At 43.4% G+C, this 27,811-nt stretch overlaps 1 long non-coding RNA gene across 4 annotated transcripts in view; it reads right to left on the bottom strand.

Moving 5' to 3' along the window:
- The window catches only part of LOC134486578 (uncharacterized), a 31,430-nt gene continuing 3,619 nt past the window's right edge, over positions 1–27,811 (bottom strand). For 2 of the 4 annotated variants that reach the window (XR_010065796.1, XR_010065793.1), the window contains exons 3-4: positions 26,685–26,864; positions 1–332 (exon numbers count right to left, since the gene is read on the bottom strand). This is a non-coding gene — a long non-coding RNA (uncharacterized LOC134486578). Of the gene's footprint in view, positions 26,865–27,811 lie in introns of all 4 variants that reach the window. The other 2 variants (XR_010065794.1, XR_010065795.1) reach the window with 1 other exon arrangement.

Below are 27,811 nucleotides of genomic sequence, written 5' to 3'. Positions count from 1 at the left end.
GGCAGAGCAAATCTGTTGTATTTATATGTTTATCTGTTTATCCAGACGATTTAATGATAAAAGGAGGCCATGAGATTGAGAGGTACCAAGGGGGTAATACACGGGAGTAGGTGAAGGGAGGAGAGAGATAATGTAATTATATTTTGATTTTTAAACATTATAAAAAGTAAAAATTAACGTGGGTGAGAAAAGCTCCAACCATGCTATTAACACATGAAAACTTGAAAGGAGGCAAGAGCCCCTCATGGAACTGGTATGCATTACAGCAAACAGCAGCGATTGGAGTCGTCCTGATGTGAGAAGCTCATGGAACTGTGGCTAACTGGAGAGACCTGATAGGAAAGAAAATAAAGAGAAAAGTTCAAAACCCAAACTGTGCTCACTGTTTGCATCCTCATAAAGGTCAGAAGGGAAATCAGTCTCTGCATCCTACTTAGCTTTTAATCTCCCCTGGCTCATTTTGGGGAAAAAAAGCACTAGAAATGAAATCTGTTAATAAACCCCCGCTCCCCCCCCCCCGGGGGGGAGACCCAACCAACCAAACAGGCAAAACTTCAAACGGAGATGACTAAACACATATTTTAATTGTAGTGTACGGGAAGCTTATCACTGACTAGGGCCACGGTCAATTTTTGTTTTGTTTTGTTTTGTTTTTTATCATGTGTACTAAGCGCACCAAGGCCACAATTGTTTACGTAAAAGCCAGCAACCCAAAGAAAGGCTGCAGAAACACGCCATTCTGATCACATGGCAAACATGTGTTCCGACATATAACCTTTTCCCTCCTCTTCACTCCTAGCCTGGTCTCCGTCACAGCCCTTGACTCAGGGTCCATTTCTATTTCTGCTATTGTTTTGTAGTTAACAGGGTTGATTCGAGATTTGTATTGCTTATACCTTGATCTCCTTTTGAAGGGGAGATATATAAGTCAGAGAGAGAGAGAGAGAGAGAGAGAGAGAGAGAGAGAGAGAGAGAGAGAGCGCAAAACCAAGAAAAACATAGAATGAAAATGAGAACTGTAAAGATCTGCTGAGGAGGCCAGGGCGTGGTCAAGGCAAGATGACTGACTAGCAAGCTGAGTCTGACTGGGAACTAGCTCATCTCAAAGAGCTGTTTCTGTCAGGCTTCAGGTCTCTGGGCTGCCACTGATTTTTTTTTTTTTAATGTGAGGAAAGACTACATTTCCCCAGGGGTCCTTTCTTTCAGATGTATCCTTCCTGTGAGAATATTCTGCCACATAGGTGAGTTTCAGTCAAAGAAGCCTCCTTTCCCTGACTTGGGAACTTCAGTTTCTACATTATTATCTACTCCTTGTATTTCCTGGGATGAATTTTAATTCATTGTCTCAATTTCCTCCCAAGTCTGCTGACATGACTCCTTGCCATTGTATTTTCACTTTTCTTACTTTTCTTACAAAGTCATCTGCCATAAACTTGACTTTGAGAACATTTTTATATCTTCAGATACAGAACTCTTTGACACGTGTTTAGGGTCTTTTTAAAATACCCATGTGATAGAAAGCAATAGCAATTTAGGCTGAAACAGTTCATGTTGTTAATGTTAAAATATTTCTACATTTTCTTTTTGCTAGAAAAAATAAAAATAATGGAGATTGCATCATCTGACTGCTAGCCAGGATGGTTAGGAGGTATGGTGAGGCAGGCAAACTTTTTCTTTTAATAGGTTTTTCTCTCACAACAGAGAAAAAGAGCATAGAATTAAGCTGTTAGAAATCTCATTAGTTATAAGTTTGATGTCAGATATTTAAATAGAAACAAACATTAAAATGTAAGTGGTATAATTAATTCCTTAAAAACCTTAACATCTCTGAAAGATGAGTCAGTTATTCATCAGCTGTATTTTTATTGGATGCTCTTCAAGGTTTCCCTGGAGCCAACTACTTTGCATAAGTGACATTTCTTAGAACCATTCAACAATGACTCCTTGTAGAAATGGCTGGAGACTTAGGGACTAACTCTAGACATCACAGCAATCTTGAGAAGACTGATAAAACAGATGGGGGATTTGTACATGAGCATCACATGGTACCGTGAAGATTTAAGTGTGTCTGACATAGGTTGTGGCCTCAGGATAGCCGGCGTTGGTCACTGTGTATTCTCTCTCCGTCTGGGAGATTAAATCCCTCAGATAGCCAACAGCAAAGAAATTCACATCCGAGAAGCTAAAATAATTAAAATGGAAGTGGTCTAGCGGAATTTTTCTGAGTAGGTTTTCTATTCGTGAAATATGATATTAAAGCTCCATCAAATCTAAAAACATTAATGGCATTTCGCACACCCTTAGTTAATAACTGGGCTCTGCGTTGCTAATACTACTGCGTTGCCTGTACTACTTCTCATTCACTAAAATCCTTTTTGCTTACTCTTCCTGGAGCTTCAATGGGATGTTTATAAATGCATTTTTCTTTGTCGTAGAAATTTGCACAAAAATGGGTCTTATGACTCAGATTTTCTAAATCCTGCTTTGAGGAAAATGCCAGGCTCATGAAGGCCCAGAAAAACCTGGATATTTAATAAGAACTGTTAGGGATAATTTCTATTCAATGCCCATATTGAGTACTTCTCAAAACGGATACCAGGGCATGTACCACAGTCCTCCTCCCCTACCATCACTGTCTTCAGCCCCACTTTCTACTGATCACTGCTCCCCTCTGACCTCCGCAGTTCTGAGAGCTGCCTCTGTCTTCCTCAAGTCTCCCATGGCTTCACTAAATAAATATGCAGTCCTTCTTGGTCCTCTGTTTTTATTCTTCTTCTAATTATCGCCAACAGGATAGCACTGCTCACCACCTGCCCTCCTCTCTTCTAACATTTCCTGGATGCTCTTGTACCTTTCTTAAGTAAATTGGCCCAACAGCCATTTTGTGGGCCAAGCCAGGCAGGCATCTCTGTAAAGGTCAAGTTGCAATCATGGCTGACAGGTACTCATTCTGAAGAAAAAGAAAAAAGATTTCTAATTTTTCTTGTTGTCTGATAAATTCTCTCATCTTGTATTCCTAGCTAGCCTGAAGCTCAAACAGATAAGCCCCTCCGTGCCTCCTGAGTGCTAGACCTAGGCTACCACACCCAGCAGGAACTCACAGCAGGACAGATTTTTGCACAGGTTCTCTGGGTTAGCAAATCCTAACAGGAGCTTTAGAGCCTGAGGTGGGTCAGAAGGGAGACCATGTGGTAGAGGGATTAAAAGAGTGGATCATATTTGCTGGAAGCGAAAGAGGGAGAAAATGGCAGCTAAGAAAATTGATTCTGTGTGGGGAGGGTTAGTCTAATAACCAAGTGTGTTCTAAGTGTAAAGGATAGGTGGAACCAGGTTTCTTGTTGTGAATGAGAGTTAGAGATGTGAGGGATTAAAACAGAAAGTATTAGTCTCAATATGGAGAGGTATAGGGATACATGTGTGTGCACATGTGTGCATGGGTAGCAAAGAACAGGTCACCAGATCTGTCTAGGGGCTGGAACCGGAGAAGTGCAGAGTGGTTTTGAAACATCATATTATACTGAATGGAGGAGGTTCCCTAAGGATAATGGTTATGTGACAAAAAAAAAAAAAAAAAAAGGATCTAGAACCTGCTTGAAGGGGATTCCACAAGCCAAATCTGGGATTATTTCAGTAACACAATTAATAATTATCTTTAAATTATAACCCATTGAACAAAACAGAAATTCGCTGGACAAATACATGAAAACAAGAAGTTAGCCCTTGTAATATAATGACAAGTGATAAATAAATATAAAAGTAACTACAAGTTAGACAAGCCCCCTGTGACAACGACTGTAGTAGTAATTAAGTGAACTAATGTAAGGGTCCATGATTTGCAGAAGGATGAGACTCCGAACTCAAATGTAAACGCAAGAAGTGTTTTATTCTGCAGAAGATCAGCATGCTGGGGTGTCCCATTGCTAAGATAGAGAGACCCGGAGCTGAGCTCACAGGCCTGATTTAAAGCACATTAGAGGAATTCTAGAATAGACAACCTCTATCTTAATCTGTTGAGTCCATCTGTAGGGACATTCCAGAATCATTACTGGGGCCTGGGAGGTGGGGGAGGCTGGAAACTGCTGCTGACCCATTGTCCTTGCCTCAGGTCAGGTGGCAGGGCAGCCTCTGATGGCTGGGTGGTTTCTGAGTAGCTGCCTGAAGCCTGGGGTTTTTTTGTTTGGTTGGTTTTGGTTTTGGTTGTTGTTGTTTTCTAGTAACTGACTTGCCTGGGCTTGCCTGGAGTTGCCCAGTTCTTAGGCAGTCTTCTGAACTAGCAAATTGAAACCTGTCATGGGAACAGCCCAGCCTTCTCACTAAGTAGTATCAACAGAAAATAAAGCTGGAAAATAAAGGTTTGGTAAGAAATAAAGTGTACAATCTCGATGTCGTCCTGTAATCTTCCAGAGTGTTAAGGCAGCAACAGTTAAGGAAAGCCAGACTCACCAGACTGAAGGAGATTAGAGAACAGCAAGCACAACCTTAGACTGGATTCTGTACCTTAGGTAATTAGAGAAACTTGAGAAGGTCTGAAAATTAGACGGTAATAACGAACTAACATTAATTTTCTGATTTTGATGGTTGCGTCATGCCTTTGGGGGAGTATGACAGAACATAGCAAACACATGTTGCAGTATTTCAGAGCAATAATAAACCATGTACATTGAATTTTTCGAATGATCAGCATTCAAAAAAAGATTTTGTGTTAATTTTACAAGATGGCTCTATGTTTGAAAGTTATTTCAAAATAAGAGAGAATATGGAGAGAAAAAATATTGACTTGCGATCTTTCGTTAAAACAAAACAAAACAAACAAACAAACTGAAAGACCCCTGGAACGGGGGGTGGGGGGACCCTCACTCAAGTCTCAGGATGACGCGACCCCCCAAGAACTCATACAAGACCATCCTTGCTGTAATCACATGAGGTTTATCGATAGTGAAAGGAAAATTATACAGATTTAAGGTTTAAAAATATGAAGTTAAAAGAGTAAGTTTCAAAATTCACAAACTCAGGGCTAAACACTGTGAAAAGCAAGTCCAGGCAGCCCCACCCTGCCGCTAGGACTAACAGACCATAAAGATAAAGAAAAGGAATGCAGGAACCAGCCCGAGTTATCAGGACTGACCCAAACCATCTGGCAGAAAGGCACCTCCCCCAGCTTACTCAGAGTCACACCTTAACCAGATGTCCTTCAAACCCTGATACACCCCTAGCTTCTAAAATCCTGTACGCTCCAGTCAATACATACTCTCCTGCTGTGCTGTAATCTCACTGCCATGTTTAAATGAGCCAATCACTTATAGCCGCGCCAGAAATTAGCCAATTGTGTGTAACCGCGCCAAACCCCCTAGCCTTCCCTATATAAGCCCCTGACTTTTGAGCTTCGGGGTCGACACCTCTGTCTCCTGCACAGGATATGTGTCGACCCAGAGATCCCCGTAATAGATCTCCGAAAGAAACCTTGCCTTTGCTTATTACATCCAAAATGGTCTCTCTGTGTCTGGGGTCCGCGATTTCCCAAGACTTTAGAAAGGGTCTCTCTTCGGGGATCTTTCAATAGGAACCAGTGCACTGTGGTCGAGACTCATATCCCATGCAGGGGCAGTGGAGTTTGACCCTGAGAGGCTGGGAGAAAGGGTATTTAAAGGGAGAAACCACAACCCAAGGGGACAGGGATGGCGTCATTGGAAAGTGTCGAGAATACCAGTGAAAAATCACAAGGAGGAGCTTCATGTTTCTCAAGATTGTTTAACTTTATGGTCCGTCAGTTCCTGGGAGGAGCTTCCTGCTTCTCAAGATTATTCTCTAAGATTTTAATCTAACTTTATGGTCAGCTACTTCCTGGGAGAGAGTTGTGGAACCAGCCGATGTAATTACCCATTCTATGGTCCTAGGAGAAGCTTCCTGGAACATACAATCCCAGGGCCTAACCGGTTTTTTTTCTTCTACTCTGAACCTTTGTCTAGTGGGGGGAGGCAACCTTAAAACTTCTACCTTTCATTCCCCACTTCTTCTAGTGGCTAGTTCTAATCATAGAACAAAATTTTAGTATCTTTATAATATTGGTTGTTTTGTCCTCTAAAGCATGACACTGTTGGCGTAGCATCAGAATCTGTACAGCACTTATTCTTTCTCTAATGAAGGTAACTAGTTTATTTAACACACAAGGACCTATAATCAGAAGAAGTAAAACTAAGAAGGGTCCCATAAGGGAAGATATCAGAGTAGTCATCCAAGGAGATCTACTAAACCAGCTCTCTAACCATCCCTGATGTGCTTCTCAGTCTCTCTGTCTTTTGTCTAACCTTTCTCTAAGTTTACTCATGGAGTCTTTAATTACTCCTGAATGGTCTACATAGAAGCAACATTCTTTCTTTTAGTGTAGTACAAAACAAACAAAAAAACTGGTGGTGAACAATGTGGGAAAATAAATACAGGAGAGCGAACAGAGGAAGCCAGGCACAGGAACAAGCAGCACTTCTGGGAGACCCAGCAGCAGGAGCGCTAGACACTTCCCTGCAGGAAGTCCTGCCCAGTCTGAGAATGGGTGGGCGTGGCCTCTTCCTAGAAAGGCTCGCCCAGCCTGCAGCTTTAACTCTGCCTTCCAGTTTATCTTCAGGTTCCTTGGTTCCTTTGCTCTCCATACCCCTCTGGGTTCCCACTCATTCCCACTAAGGCTTCAGTACTTCATCTGCCCTAGTGTGGGGGGCGTGTGGGGTGTGCCACTTTGGCTAAATAACACTGCTGACCATGTTCTCCAAAGGAGAAAGCCCTGTTTTAGTCTCGTCACAGCCCTCACTACTTCATAAAAGTTAACATTTCCTAAAAATTCTTGGTTTTGTTTACCTTCTCTCTCTTCCACCAGATGAACAGCTCTGAGCCTACAGAGTCGGTCTACTCCTCACATCCAAATCCTCCTCCCAAGCTAGCATCAAGCATGGCCACAGAGCGTCTCTGCTGCCAGACTCCACTAATCCCCACCAGACTGGCACTTGCTTTCCCCATGACCCCAGTATACTGGAAATACAAACGTTCTTCCACATGCTGCTATCTGCTCTCATGGCCCAGTGCTCCTTCCAGACACTGTGCACTCTTTCCACCAGGAACAGCTCCTGCTTTGGAAAATTCCATTGTCTTTTGGAACGCTGCCATAATCTGCACAGCAAAGCTTCTTCCATCTCTAGCCAGAGCCCCATGGTATCTCCTATGGCGTCTAATACAGAAACCCTTGCCGTATTATATTAAAAGTCTTTGCTTATTTTATTGTAATGCCAAAACACAGTACCTTCTCCTAACAATATCCTACCAAGTATCTAGCGACATAAGCACATTGTTAGTGCTGTGAAGGCTGACATCATCTGTTCCACAGCAGCTCTGTGCTCTCTGGATAATCTCTGCAGTACGTGTTATCCCGTTTCTTGGTCCCAGAATATTTCCTATTAATTCATTTTAGGAGGTCCAGAATCTACATGTTTTAACAAACATTCCTATTAATTTGGGAGCGGGTATGGAGAAACATTATTCTTGAATGTAGAGAGCACTTTAACATTCAGCCCACTTCACAATTTCTCTGTCCTGGGCTGGTCTCTTCTGGAGACTCATTAGGATGCTAGGCAGATGCCTGCTGCCCATTGGTTCTGTTGAGCTGTTGCTTTGGTTGCTGTCTTCCTAGTTGCATTTCCATGGAGACTGTAGGCCTCACTTGTTTATATTGAACCCCACTTTGCTGATTCATGACCGATGTCTATTCATACTGGCTTCAACACTTCGTCACCAGCCTTCACCCTGCCTACTCTCACATCTTTGTCATCCTCAGTTCTAAGGTCTCCCTTCTGCTCCTAAGCATAGTTTTCTGCACTAAGAACCCCACCCCTCCAGAGCTTTGCCAGCCTTTACCCAGAGCTTACCCGACATCACAGTCCTTCCCAAAACACAGTGGCAAGAGGCAAGAGGAACAGAAACTTTGATAGGAAAAATGTCACTTCTTTTCCAATTATAAACTCAACTTGGATATTTCGCTTGATATTGGTTGAAGAGACTGAAAGAGCAGAGCTCCCTAGCTTCATTAATCAGTGTCCCATTGAATGAGAAAGTCAAGGGGAGAGAAAGCCCTAGGTCCTTCTGCTTCCTGGGCTGTGGTACATTTTGTTCCATCCCAGCAAACCCTCATCAAGTTGTTTTTCTCATCTGCTTCCCTCTCGAACCTAAGCTAGATCTAGCCTCCAACATCAAGACATCAAGCTCTACCATCCTCCTAACATTCATTCATTCACTCTCAGGTCCCAGGGCATCTGGTTCATTTTTACTACATCCAGGTTATAAAATGCTAAAGAAACCATGCTTACTGACACGAAGGGAAAACAAAGGAAAGTTGAAAAATGTTTATATAGATTGTCTCCAAGACTCAAATGACCACAAAAGTCAGAGGAATAATATAAATTGTGAGTTGAACAAATGTAAGAGAATGAGGCCTGCTGTGATTAATAGAAAACAGGAATGAGGTTCAGTAAAAGGTATTCAAATTAGAGGGGGGACTGTAGTAAAAGTTATTGTAACATAAGCTTGCTAACACTCTTCATCTATACCCCAAAAAGATGTGGATTTTATCCAGTCATAATCAGGTCTTAATTAAACCACTAACAAAAAAGCCCACATATTCAATGGCTCAGATAAAAGTACACCATATTTCCACAGTGGACAAGAAGCAGGCAGATAGATGGAGGTAGACACAGCCATGTTCCTTGAGCACTGCCAGTCGTAGCAGAACTCAGCCATTGCCTACACACAAATCCAGTCCCGCATTGATGACTGTTCTAGCCACCATTTCTCAAAGCCAGACAAAGACACGTCAAAGCATTATGTACGTGACTGCCAGTCCGCTTCTCTACTGGACACCCATGCATATCGCTAAGACCCATGTAGGCAATGGCAACACCAGAAGACAGAAATAGATACAACGTCCTAGAGGAGAGCAGCAGCCCCCGCCACATGAAACTCAAGTAGCTCTCCAGAAACCCATGCCCCATCTTTTAAAGTGCCTTTATTGGTAAATCAGTTCTGAATCAATCAGCCTTTCTTCCTATCTTTGACATTTAATTTCACACCAAATTCACTCTCCGGGAATGGGGAGGACTGCCCACACATTCACGTGAGCACTGGAGTTGTAGAGAAGGAAAGAATAATGCAGTGAAGCCTGGGCGGTAATGAGCTTTAAGGGCCTCATTTAATAGGTGTAATGAAAGCCATCAACTACTCTTATTACTAATACATTACACGCCATGGCAACAGCTGCAGAAGAAGCAAGGTGGAGCTGGGACAGATCAGAGGGAGGGAGGGGGTGCAAGGGCTCACTCATTCTTCATTACCCAAGCTCCTGTCATGGCTGTTTTTAACTCATCTTTCTCAAAAAAAAAAAAAAAAAAGATAGAAAGAAATGAAGGAATGCATTAAATGCAGATGGCGAGTGACTGAGTGAACTTAAACAAAGGCTTTGCTTACAGAGAGGCGAAGAGTCTGCTGGCACGACTTTGATTACACAGTTTAGTTGGTGGTAGATGAGGCCTCAGGAAAGACTGATGGGATAGAAGGCCCACAGCCGTCCTAAGAGTCTTTGTATCGCCTAGTCTTAGCTCCCTGCATGGGCTTGTATTTCTCTGTGGTCAAGACTGTCCCTGCTGTTGTCTCTCTCTGCCCGTGGTGCCTCCATTCCACCCTTCTCCTCCCCTTGTCTCCTGGCCTCAGGCCAGGAAGTGACTTCTTCTGGGTCTTCCCACATTCTACCTTTCAGAGTTAGTGTCATCCCCCTTGCTCCCTCAGTCACAGCCCCTCTCCCCCATTACAACAGCCATGCCATCTACATAGGCTGACTCACCACCCAATTTGGATTAATTAGTATCTTTTTCAGGAGACTCACATTGAGGGCAAGAACCACACTTCCTCTCTTGCTCACCTCGGCTCTCCCCTCTTCCTGTAAGAGTGTCAGCCAGGGAGTAAGTGCTCACTAAATGTCACGTCTCCACACAGAACTTTGTACTGGTAGCTACTCACCCTAGTCATCTATTTGTCCCCATCACTCAATAAACTCCCCGTGCCTGCCTCGCACACTGTACAAGGATGGTCTTGTAGGAGTGTTTGGGTCACAGCCGTGAAGAGGCCAACACCTCCCAGTTTGTGGATCAGGAAGGTCATATGGATGTAACCGCTCATTCATATTGTAATGTGCTAGAGAGCTGTAAAGTGGCTTCATTGATCTACACTTACCAGTTCTCAAAAGAGCATCAAAAAAATCAGTCTATAAGGTACAATGTCATTTGTATAACTATATGTCATTATTTTCTTTTTATATTTAATTAATTTATTTTATTTTATGTGTGCTGCTGTTTTGCCTGCATGCGTTGCGTGTCTATGTGAGGGTACCAGATCCTTTGGACCTGGAGTCACTGACACTTGTGAGCTGCCATGTGGGAACTGGAAATTGAACCCAGGTCCTCTGGAAAATTTGTTTTTTAACGCTCTTGCTCTGTTGTTCGTGTGGGGCATCTTACCTCAACTATCCTGTCCATCTATCTGGGATTATTGGCGAGTGCCCCAAGTCCGGCTTATGTATTTTTATTATATTTGTGCTTATTTGTGTATTTGTATTTGAATCGGGCATATATTCATCCCACAGCATGTGTGTGGAGGTCAGAGGACAGCTTGCGGGTATGGACTCTTTCCTCTACTGTATAAATTCTAGAAACTGGGCCCAGGTCACCAGCTTGGTGGCAAGAGCCTTTACCCACAAGCCATCTCAGCCAGCATCTTACTATGTGTATTTGCTTGTCAATTAAAAAAGAAGACACTTAAAACATTTGAGTGTGTGTGTGTGTGTGTGTGTGTGGTGTGTGTGTGTGTGTGTGTGTGTGTGTGTGTGTGTGTGTGTGTGTGTGTGAATGTGATGACAGCTTGTGGAAGTCAGAGAACAAATTCTCAGGCACTGATTTTCTAGCTGTCCCTTGTTAGCTTCAGGGCTTCCAGCTACTGTCTCTCACCTAGACTGATGGGATTACAAGTGTGAATCAGGGCTTTTTCCGGCTTTTTAAATTCCCAGGACTTGAACTCAAGCTTGCTGGAAAAATGCTTTTACCCGTTAAACCATCTCATCAGCACCTACACTTACAAATTTTTTGAAGAAAAATACAATTATAAATAAGAATCTCTTCCTGGGGGTTTACTTGCCCTATAGATCTGCGCTTTATTTCCATAACCTGCTCTGTGACTGAATTCAGCTCCGGTCCTTATAGTTATCAAGTCACTTTCCTGGAGAAGAAGCTCGAATCTTAGAATCTAGGCTCCCCTGAAGATTCTCTGAGTAATTCTTCTTTGGCTGAGTATGAGATGAAAAAGAAAAAGAGGAGAAAAAGCCCGAGAAGGATGCTAATAGCCCTCAGCCTCTAAGGAACTATTTAGAGTGCTCAGAGGAAATGGAATTCAAATGTATGGATTTTAAACCCTAGGCAGTTAACTATGGAGTCATCCATCACTGAGTAGGGAAGTATCAGGAAGAAAGACTAAAAATCCCAGCTCCTAAAGGGGAGAGCTCACTGCCTCCTCTGTTTGACACAGACATTACATTCAGCCCACCTACCCTGTACTCAGAGACTGGCGAGAAATGACCCAGGAGGAATATTAAACGAGAAAGAAGCACGAAGTCTGAGCTTCTAACACCTTCAGCTTGCTGCACCTCCAGATCCATTTTCTGACCTTTCCCGGCCAGTTCTAAGTAGGGGGAAGCTGAGCTTCCTGGGCTGTGTCATAGCTCTGGCTGCCACTAAGCCCCTGCACATCTAAGTAAGGGTCAGGTAGTGTGTCTGATGATCTCTGGGCCTCAGTGGGTTAATTTAAGATGAGCTCTCCCCCTCACTGCTGCAGGCCAAGGGAGTTAATGGCCTCCTGCTATTGTGACTCTCCTTACCTATTTCTGCCCACACCTCCTTTAAATCACTTCATTTTCAGATGCTGAGAACCTAGTGGGAGGAGCCTCAAGTGAGACCACAGCTGTCCCTAACAAACGGAAGGAACCTCCTCACTTTACTCCCTTGGGCCCTCAGCACATCACTGAGTGAGGAAGAGAATCAGATGACATTGAAAGTCACTGAGAGTCTACAATCCGGCTGAGCCAGGGATGGGATGCAGCCAGTCAGTCGCGAGTGAGTCTTTGCAGCTTGTTTAAACCTGCTCCTTTAGAGGAAAAGGCTCAGGCCTTCCAGGCCTCACTGCTCCCAAAGAGAACATTTCAAAAGAGTGAGTTTGAGTCAAGCATGGGCTGTTCTGATGCTTCCTTCAAATTCCTTTTCCCTGCCTGGGTCTGGGCATCTGCAAGAAGAGGCGACAGTTCCGACTTGGAACATCACTTCAGGAAGAGGGACGTATCGCTGACAAGACCTCCTAGCTCCAGGGCTACCAACCAGCTTCTAGAAGCCCTACGTCACTTCTAAGTCTCTGTTCAGCCCACTTCCATTCCAGTGCTCTCCCCCAGTTTGCCACACACATCTCTTGCCTCATTATTCACCGCTTTTGAAGGACTACTTCTGAAGTCCATCACAGGGGAAATCATAGATGTTTGGCCCTACAGGCCTACTGGTTTATAGCAAGAGCCCACCGGCTGTAGAGCTCACTGCTGACCCCTGAGCGCAGTGCCTGGAGCTCACTGGCCCTGTAGACTGGCAGCATGTCTTCCGGATCAAGACCCCACACAAAGCATCCAAGCACGTCCCACACTGTGCCTGCGGGATGGATGAGCAGGTGGCGCAGAGGTCATCTAGAGTGTTTCTGACAAGGCATAGGGACAGGCTGCTATAATTGTTTGGGGTGACCTAAATGCTTGCTTCATTTCCGAGGGCCCATCAGAGCTGCACAAACCCTGGTCCTGAGGCTGGAGAAATGGCTCAAAAGTTAATTTTTCACAGCACCCAAGTTCAGTTCTCCGTACATGGGTCAGGAAGCTTATAGCCTATAACTCCCATTCCAGGGGATCTGCTTCCCTCTTCTAGACTCCTCAGCCACCCTCAGGTGTACACACACACACACACACACACACACACACACACACACACAGAGAGAGAGAGAGAGAGAGAGAGAGAGAGAGAGAGAGAGAGAGAGATAAATCTTTAAATAAAGCCTTTTTTGACATTTTCCATCTCAATATTCAGAAAGAGGATTAGGGGTGTTAAAACCTTAGGGGACCTTCTGAGCATCAAGTCCTATGGCACAGCCTGGCATCTTAGATCTTTGCTTCTCCTGGGCTGTTCCCGAAACCCGAGATCCTAGGCATTCTTTTCTCAATACCCTGCCAGGAGGAGAGGTGCTGGGCACTTGCTTCAGGAACCCACAGTCTCCTCTGGGTCTGACCATTCCAGACAGAAGAGCATCTTCTGGAGGGAAGAAAATGCCTTTCATGTTCTGCCCAAGACATATGATGCATGCCCTGAATTGTCTCCCTTCTCTGAGACTTGAGGTTTTTGAAAATGGAAGCAAGGCTTTCTGCTTTCTGTTCTATCATCTCCTCTGCTGAGTCAAGCACAGGACAAGTCTTCTGTTGGAAAAGAGCAGAGAGCAGAGCAAGAACACAGACACGGAGCACCAGAACAGCACGGTTCTTCCCCAACAGCTGGTTTCCAGCTATTCCACACTGCTCAGGTCAGATCAGTCTCAGCCTCAAGACACAATGGGGGAGTAACTGCCTCCCAAAGCTTCCTGCAATCTCATCTAGACAGACTGTTGGTGCCAGTGGAAGGCAAATATGGCAGAAGCCTTCAGACTTTGGATAAAGAGCACACCCTACATCTGAAGGCAAACCTCAGCTCTACCAGATATTGAATGGGTATAACAGAAGCCCCAGGTCTGCCACCAGAAACATGAGAATCACACACACACACACACACACACACACACACACACGCACACACACAGGCCACCTTCCCTGGCATCCAAGAAACACTCAGGTGACTCTGCCTTCATTATTATTCAGACTACTTACTACCCATCCTCTAAATTCCATCTTCTAGAAGGTGTCCTGGACCCTTCTTCTCTGTGTGAAATCTACAAAGACAAATCACATTAGTGTGGCAAGGATAAAATGTGTCAGCATGGTTTAGTGATTTAGTCCCGAGAACCATGACATTCACACTGTGGTCTTCTGATGACATGTAAGGTGACAAGTCACTTCTTGGCGAGCTGGTATCGAGCACCCAGTGCACTCCAGGCTCTGAAGCAGAGGCTAGGAATGCAAGGACACATTCTCCTGAGCACTGACAGTCTCACAGAACAGACAGATCCGTAAAATTTATGCATCTTTCACAGATCTGGCATTGCATTAAAGTCAAGGACAATATGATTGATGGGTCAGTTTTAAGCATATTCATATTTACCATTAAAATAAGCTCTAAGGCAAATCCTCCAGACAGAGAAGTTAGACCTGTGATGGGGGTAAGTCCAACTATAGGCAGGGCTGGTCAGCTCCTGACTCCCACACAGGAGATTGTGGAAATCTCATAGAAAACAGGACTTTTAAGGTGAGGCTTGGAGAATGAACTGAAGGCTTTCAGGTGGACCTGTGGGGGAGGGTGGTAAGAAATGGAAAGATTCTCACACTGCAGAGCACGCAAGGAAAAAGAAAGAGAAAACAGAGTCATGAGCAAAAGCCAGGGCCTCAAGAGACTTTGAGAACACACAGACAACTGTGTTTGGTGCTGCTGTGGAGCCCTTGAAGGAGACAATGAAATAAGTGGTCACATTTCATTTTAAGACATAATTCTGGGGAGAAAGAAGAAGAAGCTACAGGTCATGTGATAGAGAAAACTGGAAGGCAACAGTCTGGGTGAGCGATGACAAAGGCAAAAAAGGAAGTAGAAGCCACCAGAGGGTGCACTGATGCAAATGTGAGTTGTTATTATTTCCTGTGTTCTAAGACCTCTCACTGACCTCAGTCATCCAAACCCTAAAGAGGTCCTTTGCATCAAATATAACTAGTAGTCCTATTCTTTTTGCTGTTGTAGTTTTAAAAGATTTATTTCATTTTATGTGTATGGCGTTTTGCCTGCATGTGTGTCTGTGTATCCCCAGTATGCCCGGTATCTCCAGAAGGCAGAAGAGCGTGTCAGCTCTCCTGGAATGCAATGGCAGACAATGGTGAGCCAACATGTGAGGCCTGGGGACAAAACTGGAGTCCTCTGCAAGAGCAACGAGTACTCTTAACTGCTGAGCTATCTCTCCAGCCATCTTTCTGTTCTTACGATGAGAAAATGCAGCAGAGTTGCATGGGTAATAAACATTCAGAACCAAGGTTCAGACTCAGGCAAGTCTTGCTTCAGACTCAGGTTCACTACCGTACAGATCCAGATTTCTAGGGAATCAGCACTGCCTGTGGGGCTTGAATTACCTCTACCCGTGGATAACTGAATGAACCAGCAAGAGGAATGTTTGCAGGAAGGGTAGCAAGCTCGCTTGGAAATGGACTTTCACAGGCACTGAATGTCGGCAGAGGTGGACTGGGGCGTTGGCGGGGAGCTGGGTCCTTTGATTTCTCAGCATAGCATGGTGGCCGGTGCATGCAGTAGGAATGTGTTTGGAATTTCAGGCCCCCTCAAGGGAAGCAAGCATCGGGAGGAGAAGTGATCCTACAGGGAAGGAGCAGTGTAGGAGGAGAAGCTATGGAGTCCTAGAAAGATCTAATACAACAGCAACACACAGAGAAAGCCCACCAACCGGGTGTGACTTCAACAGGGTAAGTCCTGTATGTAGAAAATAAAGAAAGCAAGGCTTCTTTCTTATGTCATGATGTGGATGGCAGACGTGGAAAATAAAACATGACCAACACTGATCACAGTTACCGCAGTTACCGATGTATAGTTAGTTATACTATGTACCAAAGTGATCATGAGAAAATTCCCCAAAGAAACACTGACACAGACAATGAAGATGTAATGTGGACGAGGGAGGCAGTGTTCTCCCAGACAGCATCAAACCACATCTGTTCGCCACATCACAGGCGGCGTGGCTTCTGCCCCGCCTTTGCCCATGAGCAGCGCATGCATACCTAAAATGCATGTTGTTCTAAGGTATTGGCCACCTATCCGTCTGTCAGTCACCTCCCATGTTGTCTGTCAGCAGCTCCTGACATCCATTTGACAAGCCAGGCTGCATGCACTGTGTAGGAAACCATTGGTGCTGAGACCAGCTCATCTGGGTCTACACAAAACAAGCAGCGCTGGGGTAATTATGGCTGATTTTGAAATTCTCAGAACTTTCAAAACGAGACGGTAAGGAACAGAGCATGCATCCCCTGCATGGGACAGGACTGCAGGTGCTCACTTGTTCCTAATGTTTTGAATAAGAAAATATTCAAGATGGCATTCTTCTCTTCTTCAATTACTTCATATGACTGCAGCTATGTCCTGTCTGTAGGGTTTCCTCATCCCTGGGAAGCCAGATCCATAGGGTTTTATCATGCATGTGAAGCCAGATCTCATTCTCCAGGTAAGTGCCTGAAGTCTCCATTTTTAGACTTAAAGAACTAACCTTTACCCCTGCTGCTGACAGGTTACCAGCCCTGTATCTGCACTATTGCTGTGGTTGAACCTACCATGGTCATTACTTTCATTCCCTGAGTCATAAACATTGTGAAATCCACATGAGGAACAAAACCCGAGATGCACAACAAAGACCCTAGCACTTCACAGTGTCCCACAAACAAAAGGACAGGAAGCACCCCTTGCCCTGTAAGCAGGGCTTTCTAAGCTCTGGCAGCTGTGAGGTTGGTAACTTTTATCCAGAGGAAGAGGGGAACATTTTCTCTGTTCCCTAGAGAGGAAAATGAATTATTTTCGGTTTGTAGCTTTCACACACCTGACAGCCAAGCCGGGCCTTGGGCCAGTGAATAACTCACTTGTTCAGTTAATGCCAAAGAAGGTGCTCGTTTCGTCAAGACATCTTATAAAGGGATCATAGATTAGAAATGTCATGGGCGGTGCAGTTTCCCTCTGGGTAATACTTGATAACACTGGCTCTGTGGTGGCTCGGGGGACTAAGGAGGAGCCAGTGTGACAGGCACAAGTCCCCTGGCTAGGCTGACAGAAGCCTCTGGAAGCGGCCATGGTGCCATGCATTTTGGGGTTGTGACCAGAACTGAAGCAAAGGCAGACAAGTGGGGAGTTGGGGGAGGGGTCCCAGGCATAAAAGCAGGCTTAGGCAGCAAGTTCAACTTGAACTGCTTGTTTCAGTCAGACAGCCTGTGAGTCACAACACTGAGCTGCTCTCAGGACTAAACCCTGTGTTGATCAACTTTTATCGCCCTGAGGAAAAGAGTTTAAAGGAAGAACGACTTATGTTGTCTTCAACTGTCTCAGTCTTGGTCACTCTGCTGTATGGCGTTGGGCCTGGATCCCCCAGCTTCTGTGACTAGTGCAGCAATCCAGACTGATGTGGCAACACTTGCAGTCCTTCGAGGTACCCAAACAGGGTCACAGAGGAATCCTATTTTCAGGTTTGTGAGAAGCCTCCAACTTGATCCCCACAGTGACTGCATCACAGTTTACATTACCACAGGCAAGGGCCTCTTTCCCCACATCCTTAACAGCAGCTGCCCTCACTTGCTCTCTTCACCATGTCCACTCTGACGGTGGAGAGATGCAACCTCAATGTGGTTTTGATTTGCATTTCCCTGACAGTCAGGACTGCTGAATGCTTTTCTGTCAGGAGCCATCATAGGACAAGCTAATAACTAGCAGGTGATCCTCCTGAGATGACTTCGCCTCAGATTAAAATCTATGATGAAGCTCTGTAGGCAAGGCCCAGAAGAAGATCATTTTAGAAAAGATTGCTGCTATTAATATGCTTTTCCTGTTATCATTACACAGATAACTATCACTGGGTATTAGCCCAGCCCTTTGGCAGATCTCTGCAGAACTACAAAGATGTACTATCTTTTAGTGATGCTATAGAGACAAATAGATGACTTGTTAATTCTTTACGATGATCCTATAAGAATTCCTAAAATTATACCAGTATTTATTAAGCTCTTTTATAGTGGGACTGCTATTAGGTCCTTTCTGATAGTCAAAACTGCAATGAGAACTCTGCCAGTCTCCCAAGTGTCACCAGTTAATTACTTCTCGAGAGTAACCAGGTATTCTACTATTCAGCACATTCCAAGAGGTTGTAAAACCGTTAACCAAAGGTCATAAAAAGGGAACTAACAATTTATTATAGATGTTAGGGCAGAAGATAAAATATTGACTGGGTTTATCTTTATAAAACTTCACTAATAAGTTAGTTATGGTTGTTAACTCTCTCTGAACCTGTGGAGCTGTGACAGGCGAGGGATGTTTAGCCAGATAATTACTCCTAATGGATACTCATGTAAACATTCTCTGTTGTAAACATCTATTTTAATTTATAATTTGAATTTATGTATAAACTTGTGATAAACTTTTTACCATGTGTTCATGTATTCTGAAAGATGTGTAAGTGCTGAGGACAAATTCCCCTTGCCCTGCTTAGGATCTTCCTGCTTTCCCTTTTTTGTCTTAGAGAGCTTTCATAGGAAACTTTTCACAACTTAGAAATAAATGTTAAATTCACTTTTCAGAGTGTCCCTTTTTGTTCCTGTGAGCAGGAAGAAAGTTAGAACTGAGACAGAACAAAGGCTACATTACTTAATCCCCCACTGTTAGGCTACAGATGTTAATTACCTAACCTAATGGCTTTTAACCCTCAGAATGAGCAAGAAAACTTTTAGGACTTTTTAGACATTATCATCACATTCAGTATAGTTAGGGATGTAGGAAGTCCAGAGACCATGAGTCTTTAAAGCCACACCTGGATCCTACTCTGTGTCTTGTTTCCAGGCTGGGAAGCTCACAGCACTTCTCCAAGTATGTATCAGCCATTGGTCTTCCTTCCATTGAAAACTATCTACTCACTAGACTACTGACCAGAGTTGCTTTGTCCATGTCCATTTAATTCATGCAGTTCTTACATATTCAAAATATTAACCTGTCTTAGACATAGTTAGAATCCTTTTTTCCATTCTGTAGGTTGTCTCCTCACTCTGATGATTATGTCGCTGTGCAGTAGTTTTTGGTTTGTGTGTGTGTGTGTGTGTGTGTGTGTGTGTGTGTGTGTGTAATCCTTTTGTCAGTTAATGGGATTGTTTCTTGTATTATTTTCAGAAAGTCCTTGCCTGTACAGTCCTTTACCTGTATCTTGAAGTAGTTTGCTATGTTCTCCATTAGCACTGTCAAAGGTCCAGGCCTTATTTGATGTCTTGATTCATTTTGTGCGGGATGAAAGATACAGATCTAGCATCATTGTTGTGTCATAGACACCCAGTTTCCCCATCACCACTTCCTAAAAGACTCCCCCGTCCCTACTGCCCCGGTACATCTTTTGAATACCTTCGTCAAAAATTAAGTGACCGGTGCACTGTGGGTTGCTTTTTGGATCCTTTATTCTTTTTCACTCTATTTCATTTCTCTGTATGTCTGTTTGTATGACAGTACAATGCTGCTTTTGTTACTATAGCTCTACAGGATGCTTTGGAATCAGTACTATGAAACCTCCAGCATTGCTCTTTCTGTGCGGAATTGTGTTTGCTGTTTGGGGGTCTTCCCTGATTCTGTGTGAATTTTGGTTTTTTTTTCCAGTTCTTAAACTTGAACTAGTGCCAATCTTTCTGCCTCATTCTTCTGATTAATCCCAATTGGGATTAAGGATATTAAACTTTGATAAAATTTAGCTTCCCTAATAAAAGTCCCAATGAAACCAGGAGTAGAAGAAACATATACAAGACCACAGCAACTACACTTTGCTCTGTGATGTTTTACTGTAACCACCTGTAGCCATAAACCCCATCTTAGAGATGCCTTAGCTATACCATAGGAGTTCTATATTTTCCATTTGAGCCTATTGCTTTGATAAACCAGCATGACCAAGGCACGTTAGAGAAGGAAGAATATGGGGATTATGGTTACAGAGAATAAGAGTCCATCATGATCATGATCATGGATTGCAGCGGCAGACAGGCATGGCAACTGTAGCTGTGAGCTGAGAGTGCAGGGCTGAGGGCTCACATCTAGAGCCATAAACAGGAAGGAGAGACAACAAACTTGGAATGACATGTGGCCTTTGAACTCTCAAAGTGATGGACTTCCTCCCATCAGATTACACCTCCTAAACCTACCCAAAAAAGACCAAGTAGTCAAATGCCCCAGACTACAGGGGCCATCTCAGTCAAAGTACCATCTTATGAGAGAGCTACAGGTTTAAAACCACAGTGCCATGTCACTACACACCTATCAGAATGCTTTACGAAAAACAGTGAAAGTGGCACATGGTGACAAGTACATAGAGAAAATAGATCATCCATGCATTGCTGGTGAGAATACAAAGTCCTGGTGCCACTCGGGGAAATGGTTTCATTATTGCCTGTTGGAACACGGCCAAAGGAGTGATGCACGATGAGTTGAATACTCTCTTGGGGAACTGTAGGAGAGGTTCTAGAAAAAGGGCAGAGGGCCTTTTATCTCAAGTATTTTGTTTTCTGGATTGTTTCTGGACATGATTTTGTGACTCCTGCGACAAGTATTTGTATTCAATTTATATAACTGTTTATTATTGTTGGATGTCGGAACACAGCTTATAGAACTCAGTCTGGTGAAAGGATATGTTGAGTGTGGTCTACCATGAATCTAAATATGGCCTTTTGCCTTGATTTCGTGCTTTCCCAGCTACAATGTGTAGTACTTGCCTAGTAACTGATCCATCCTGAGAAAGTCATGTGAAAGGGCTACCCTGCTAATATTTAGTATGTGCTTACTGACCTTTATTTACATGCTTTTCCTTCCTTGGACCATTTCTTTCTTTGTTACATTTATGTATAAAAATATATTGAAACTGAAGTAAGGCTATCTACAGCATTAAACTGTAGACATTCTCTTCTTTACGGTCCTCAAATTCCAGGTCTTTTCAGGCAGATCTGCATAAGTCAATGAAAGTCAACAGTTGCCCTTTCAAGACTTAAACTAGACTCACCATACATTGTGCTTTGTCCCTGCCTGCTGCCGCTCCTTGGGAGTTTGTGGAACCTCCAAGAGGGGCTTTAAGGGAAGGATTCATGGGGGGAGGCCTTGGTGTTTCTAGTTCAGTCCCTGCTCCCATCCTGCCTCTGCTTCCTGATCTGCCTAGGTATGAGAAAAGAGCTTCATGCTCCTACCTCCAGAGCTGAGAGCCATCCTACCACTAGGCCTCTCTACCTTCAAACTCAGAGACAAAATAAACCACATCCTCTAAGTCAGGCCTTGGTCACAGCAATGAGAAGGGTAAGTAAGAGACCATACAGCTCAGAAGAGACATTCGTGAGTGTACCACAGCAAGTCCTAAATTACTCCTCATCCAGAAACTTGTATGTAAATGCAAAGCAGCTTTTTTCATAGCATTTTCAAGCCTGGAAAGTCACCAAATGTCCAGAATGGGTGAATTGTCAAGTAAACTGTATATTACATACCTATACTACAGTTTACCTGACATGTGCCAGCTATCACAACTCCTAGTCAACGTTAAGAGGAATAAGCCATTGTTACATGCAAAAACTAGAACAACATTTAGGAGAAGGAATTTGAGAACTCCACTCTCAAAAGAATGCAGTCTGCATGATTACATCCATATAGCCTTTATGGGATGATGCAATTATAGTGAGGGAAGAAGGTGAATGGCCACCAGAGCTGGGGTTACAGCACAGGGGCCATGAAGTAGACCATCAATGTGTCTTGTTATGATAGTCAGCCAACAATCTTGATCTGCAGTGGTGGTTATGTGAAGTTACACATGTGATCAAATTACATATTACATGTATACAAATATGCACAATGCAGAATACACATATACACATGCACACATACATAACTAATGCCATCAGAAAGAGCTCTGTGGACTACATCAATGTCTGTTTGCTGGCACTGATATTATACTACAGTTACATGCAATCCTAGGGTTGGGAGAAGACAGCCATCCACCCGATAGGTTTCTGTGAATCTATATTCCATTACACAGGAAAGGAAGGCAATCCCTCCCCACAACCACATCATCTCTTTCATGCACAAAAAAAGGAATCAAAGGCAACTTCTGCATTTAGATTTCAAAGATGAAACAATAAAGTCTTTTCTTATAGATGTCTAGTTGGATTAAATTATAAATTTAATGAAAATGTCCTATTAATTTAGAAATGAGGGAGATAAATTAGGCCTATAAAATCATATGGCCCAAATTAAAATGCAAATAATTTGCATAGACAAAGAAAGCCAAGTACATCATAAAACTGGTAGGCAAATTAAAATTCCTAATAGTTTAAGAAAAAAAACCTTTGCATGACGACCAACCACTTCATTAGTTCTGATACTAATGCAGCATACATTAATATACTAAATGCACACATTAATATACTAAATGCATACACTTAAATGTTTAATCATTTAAATGTTAAATCATTTCTCAGTTTAATTTGAACTAATTGTTCACAATTCAAATATGCTTTCCTGGATTTCAGCCTTCTCCAAATATTAAGCCTTTTTCCCTTCTGGATACATCATGAGTTAATTAAGATATCAGAAAAGGTTGCTCCCTCGTTACATCACAGAAGTTCAGAGTCCACCTGAATTCACCTCAAACTCGGATGATTCAGGAAGCATGTCTAGAGGATTTATTATAGAGAAAACCTGGCTGAACTTCAGAAAGAACATCTTCCAGGGACCATGGGGTGGTCACGAATGGGTGACTGGCTGTGGAAAGAGCTGAGGAAATGAATCTAAGCTACAAGGCAGTTTAGGATTACAGGCCAGAGAAGGCCTTTCAGGATCTAAGAGTAAATTACAAAGAGCAGCACACAACTCCCCAGAAGAGCTGTGAAAACAAACTGTCAAAGCAAGGCTATTCGGAAATGTTATTATCAGCAGATGTCCCCTGAGGGTTTTAATTTCCACCGTGGGACAACGCATGGATGCTCAGAGATTAGTAGTGCTCTCTTACAATTTATTTGGCACAATTAATTTCACAAATCTTTTCAAGGTGTCATTGCTTATGAGTTTTTTCTGTTCATTTTGTTTTCCTTAAAGCCTCAATTTCAAATTAGCTATATTCCTTGAGGAGAGACAGAGACATTTTGCTATGTCCTTAAAGAAAGTCTCATCCTAATGTTTTGCTTTGTTTTTAATTCACTTTACATCCCAATCTCTGCCCCATCCTTGCCCCGCCCCCAAATACACAGTCCCTCCTCCGATCACTCTCCCCTTCTCCTCTGAGAGGGTGGAGACCCCCAAGCCCGTATGTCCACCACCCTGGCACTTCAAGTCTAGGCAGGTCTAGGCATATCCTCTCCCACTGAGGCCAGACAAGGTAGCCCAGTTACAGGAACATATTTCACAGACAAGCAACAGCTTTTGTGATAGCCCCTGTTCCAATTGTTCGGGGCCCACACGAAGACTAAGCTGTTCATCTGCTACACATGTGCTGGGGGTGCATAGGTCCAGCCCTTGTATGTCCTTTGGTTGGTGGATCAGTCTCTGAGAGCTCCTAAGGACCCAGGTTAGTTGACTCTCTTAGTCTTCCTATGCAGTTCCTGTCTCTTTCAGGACCCTCTTCCCCCAACTCTTCCTATAAGAGTCCCAAGCTCCATCCTATATTTGGCTGTGGGTCTCTGTTTTGGTCAGCTGCTGGGTAGAGCTTCTTAGAGGACAGTTATGCTAGGCTCCTGTCATACATGTTCTTTTGGGTATAGGTTACCTCAATCAGGATGATGTCCTCAAGTTCTATCCATTTACCTGAAAAATTCATAATGTCTTTGTTTTTAATAGCTGGATAGACTTCCCATGTGTAGATGGACCATGTTTTCTTTATTCATTTTTCAGTTGAAGGGCATCTAGGTTGTTTCCAGTTTCTGGCTATTACCAATAGAGCTGCTATGAACATAGTTGAGCAAGTGTCCTTGTGGTATACTGGGGCATATTTTGGGTATATGCACAGGGGTGGTATAGCTGGGTCCTGGGATAAAACTATTCCAAGTTTTCTTAGAAACTGTCAAATTAATTTCTAAACTAGTACATGTTTGTACTCCCACCAGCAATGAAGGAGTGTTCCCCTTGCAACACATCCTCACCAGCATGAACTGTCACTTGAGGTTTTCATCTTAGCCATTCTGTGGATGTAGGGTGGAAAGACCTTAAAAGAACAACAACAACAACAGCAAAAGCCTAAAAACAATCCTGAACAAGAAAAGAACTTCTGGAAGTAGCGCCATCCCTGGCCTCAAGCAATAGTAATAAAAACTGCACGGTATTTGTATAGGAACAGATAGGTTGATAAATGGAATCAAATCAAAGACCAGAAATAAACCCACAAACCTATGGACACTTGATTTTTGACAAAGAAGGAAAAAAATCATATAATGGAAAAAAAGAAACCATTTTCAACAAATGGTGCTGGTCTAACTGGATGTCTGCATGTAGAAGAATGCAAACAGATCCATGACTAGCACCCTGTACAAAACTCAAGCCCAAGTAGACCAAAGACCTCGACTTAAGCCAGATACACTACATCTAATTGAACAGAAAGTAGGGCATAGCTTTGTACAGGAGACAACTTCCTGAACAGAGCACCAATGGCCCAGGCTCTAAGATCAACAATTGATAAATGGGACCTCATGAAACTACAAAGCTTCTGTAAGGTAAAGACACTGTCAATAGGACACATTGGGAAAGGATCTTCACTAGTTCTACATCTGACAGAGAGCTAATATTCAAAATATATAAAGAACTCAAGAAGGCAGACACTGACAACCCAATTTAAAAATGGAGTACAGAGCTAAACAGAGAATTCTCCACAGAAGAATCTCGAATAGCCAAGAAGCACTTAAAGAAATGCTGATCGTTCTTAGTCATCAGGGAAATGCAAATCAAAATGACCCTGAGATTCTTATCCTACTGTTAACTTAATCACAGGGCCTCATTTTCTTTCTGGATTGAGTCTAAGGCAGTGGCTCTCAACTACAATAACGATGAAACCCTTCAATACAGTGCCTCATGCTGTGGTGATCCCAACCATAAAATTATTTTGTTGCTACTCCATAACTGTAATTTTGTTGCTGTTATGAATAGCTCATATACAGGATATCTGATGTGTGACCCCTGTGATAGAGTCGTCCAACTCCCTGAAGAGTTGGCAACCCATAGGTGGAGAATATCTACAGAGTTAATGCTCAAGGGACCACATTTTCAATTTACAGCCCTGCCCAAAACAAGGCAGGAACATGGGACTGAAATATACACAAATTGCCAGCCCTAAAGACTAAGTGTGACGGCCATCTTTTCTCTAGGAACCCACTTGTAGTCCTTGGGATTTCTTCCCTCAAAAATCTTTTTATGAGAACCACTCTTAAAACATACAAACTAAGTTTCTGTCCTTGCCTTTATTAAAACAGTGAAATAGACAGGTTAATTTGTGAGAGCCTGACCCAGTGAAGTTCTCTCAGAACATCTGTGAGGACCTTCATGTAAAAGCAAAATTCATAGGATTCCTCAAACTTGCCAAATCCAATCAATGGAGTGTCTCAATGCATAATGATCACAAAGGTATTACGCTATGAGTATGTCTGTACTGTAATTTATCTGTCCCCATCCTTCCTCTGTCTCAGTTCCACCCTTACAAATTCCTTCCCCCCCTCCTCCCACCCCTTTTCCTCAGAGAAGGAGAAGGCTCCCTTGGGTACCACCCCACTCAGGGTAGGCCTAAGTGTACCTCCTACCACTGAGACCCAACAAGGTAGTCCAGTTATAGGAAGGGGATCAAATGGCAGGCAACAGAGTTAGAGACAGTCCCCACCCTAATTGTTAGGGGACCCACACGAAGACTAAGCTGCACATCTGCTACAAATGTGTAGGAGGCCTAGGTCCAGCCCCGGCATGCTCTTTGGTGGGTCAGTCTCTGTGAACCCCCATGGGCCCAGCTTAGTTGACTCTGCGGTCTTCTTGTGGTGTCCTTGACTCTACCCACTCACTCAGTTCTAACCCCTACTCTTTTATAAGTCAGCCCAAGCTCTGCCTGGTGTCTGGCTGTGGGCCTCTGCCTCTGTTCACTGCTGGATGAAGCCTCTCGGGAGACAGTTATGCTAGGCATAGACAGTCTGCAAGCATAGCAGAGTATCATTAATAGTGCCAGGGACTGGCTCTCTCCCATGGAATAGGTTTCAAGTTGGGCCAGTCATTGGTTGGCTGTTCCCTCAACCTCTCCTCCATTTTTATCCCTGTGTATCTTATAGGCAGGACAGATTTTGGGTTAAAGCTTTTGTGGGTAGACTGATGTCCCTCTTCCTCCACTGGAAGTCCCACCTGTCTACAGAGGGTGACTATTTCAGTCTCCACATCCCCCGCTGGTAGGAGTCTCAGCTAGGGTCACCCCCATAGACTCCTGCGACTCTCCCCCATCTCAGGTGTTTGTTTCTAATCGAGAGTCAAAAATACAAAACAAAACAAACAAACAAAAAAACAAACAACAAAAGAACAAAAAAAAGTTCTTAACTGTATAACAACATGAAAAGTACTACTTCAAATAAAGGTTGGTTTTATTTTTTTCATCAAAGGTGTAAGCTATTTTAAACCTACCTTGTCCACGGTGTATTTCTTCTGTAGAGGCAATCACTCCTTGCTTCATTTAAAATTCCATACAGCAAGAAAGGGGTTTGCTGTCCTTTTCTGATATTAGAACATGTTGTAATAAACTTGCCCAAGCCATTCAGCCTTTTTGACAGCTCTTTTCTGCTTTTCTTTCAGGCATGCTACAAACTAAAGAGCAGAAATCGAATCAGGGCCTGAGAATCTCAGGGAGGGGCTTAGGGAAGAGATGGGAGGGGCTTAGAGAAGAGATGGGAGGGGCTTAGAGAAGAGATGGGAGGGGCTTAGAGAAGAAATGGGAGGAGCTTAGGGAAAAGATGAGAAGGGCTTAGAGAAGAGATGGGAAAGGCAATAGAAGACAGGAAAGAGGAAGTGGAAATCCGGAGGATAAAGGGATACAGAAGCAAAGTGGGGCAGGGAGATAAGGGAGAGGAATTGAAGAGGTGATCAATCAAATGAAATATGTATGTCATAAGGAAACTTGTTACTTAGTACAGTAATCTAAAAAGAAAAAAAACAGGTTTGGAAAAAAAGGTTGAGTCTCGCAGGAGAAGCTTGGGCAGAGCCACAGTGAGTTTTGTGTTCTGGCTAGTGATCACTGAAGAATGGGCACACGGGGCAAGGGTGAGACTGACACGGAAGGTACAACAGACATCTGTCAGTCAGTATCTCAAACCTACTGCGAAAGCAGGGGAATTCAGAGAGCAGGTGCTCGCTGACCGCCGTGAAGCAGGGGAGAGCTGACCTGATAATGCAAAGCAAGAACAGTCACCCAGGAGCAAGTGGAGCCAACTTAGCTGTACTTAGTGGTGCGGCTTTGTTTGGTTGGGGGGTTTGTTTGGTTGTGTTTGTTTTGCTTTGTTTTCAGAGTGTTTTGTTTTTGTTGTTTGTTTGTTTGTTTGTTTCTTTTGTTTTTGAGACAGAATCTCACTATGTAGCCTTGGCTGGCCTGGAACTCAGAGATATCGTCTGCCTCTGCTTCCTGAGTGCTGGAATAGCAGCTGAGAGCTGGCTAGGAGTGCGGCTTTGATGGGCATCTGAGAAAGCTCTTTTTTATTTCTTCTTAATCTACCTCTAAAGGTCACCAGAATAGACTGACCATGTATTAAACTAGAATA

The sequence above is a fragment of the Rattus norvegicus genome, chromosome 4, assembly GCF_036323735.1.
Source record: "Rattus norvegicus strain BN/NHsdMcwi chromosome 4, GRCr8, whole genome shotgun sequence".
Lineage (NCBI taxonomy): Eukaryota > Metazoa > Chordata > Mammalia > Rodentia > Muridae > Rattus > Rattus norvegicus.
This window is presented reverse-complemented; position numbering and strand designations above follow the sequence as displayed.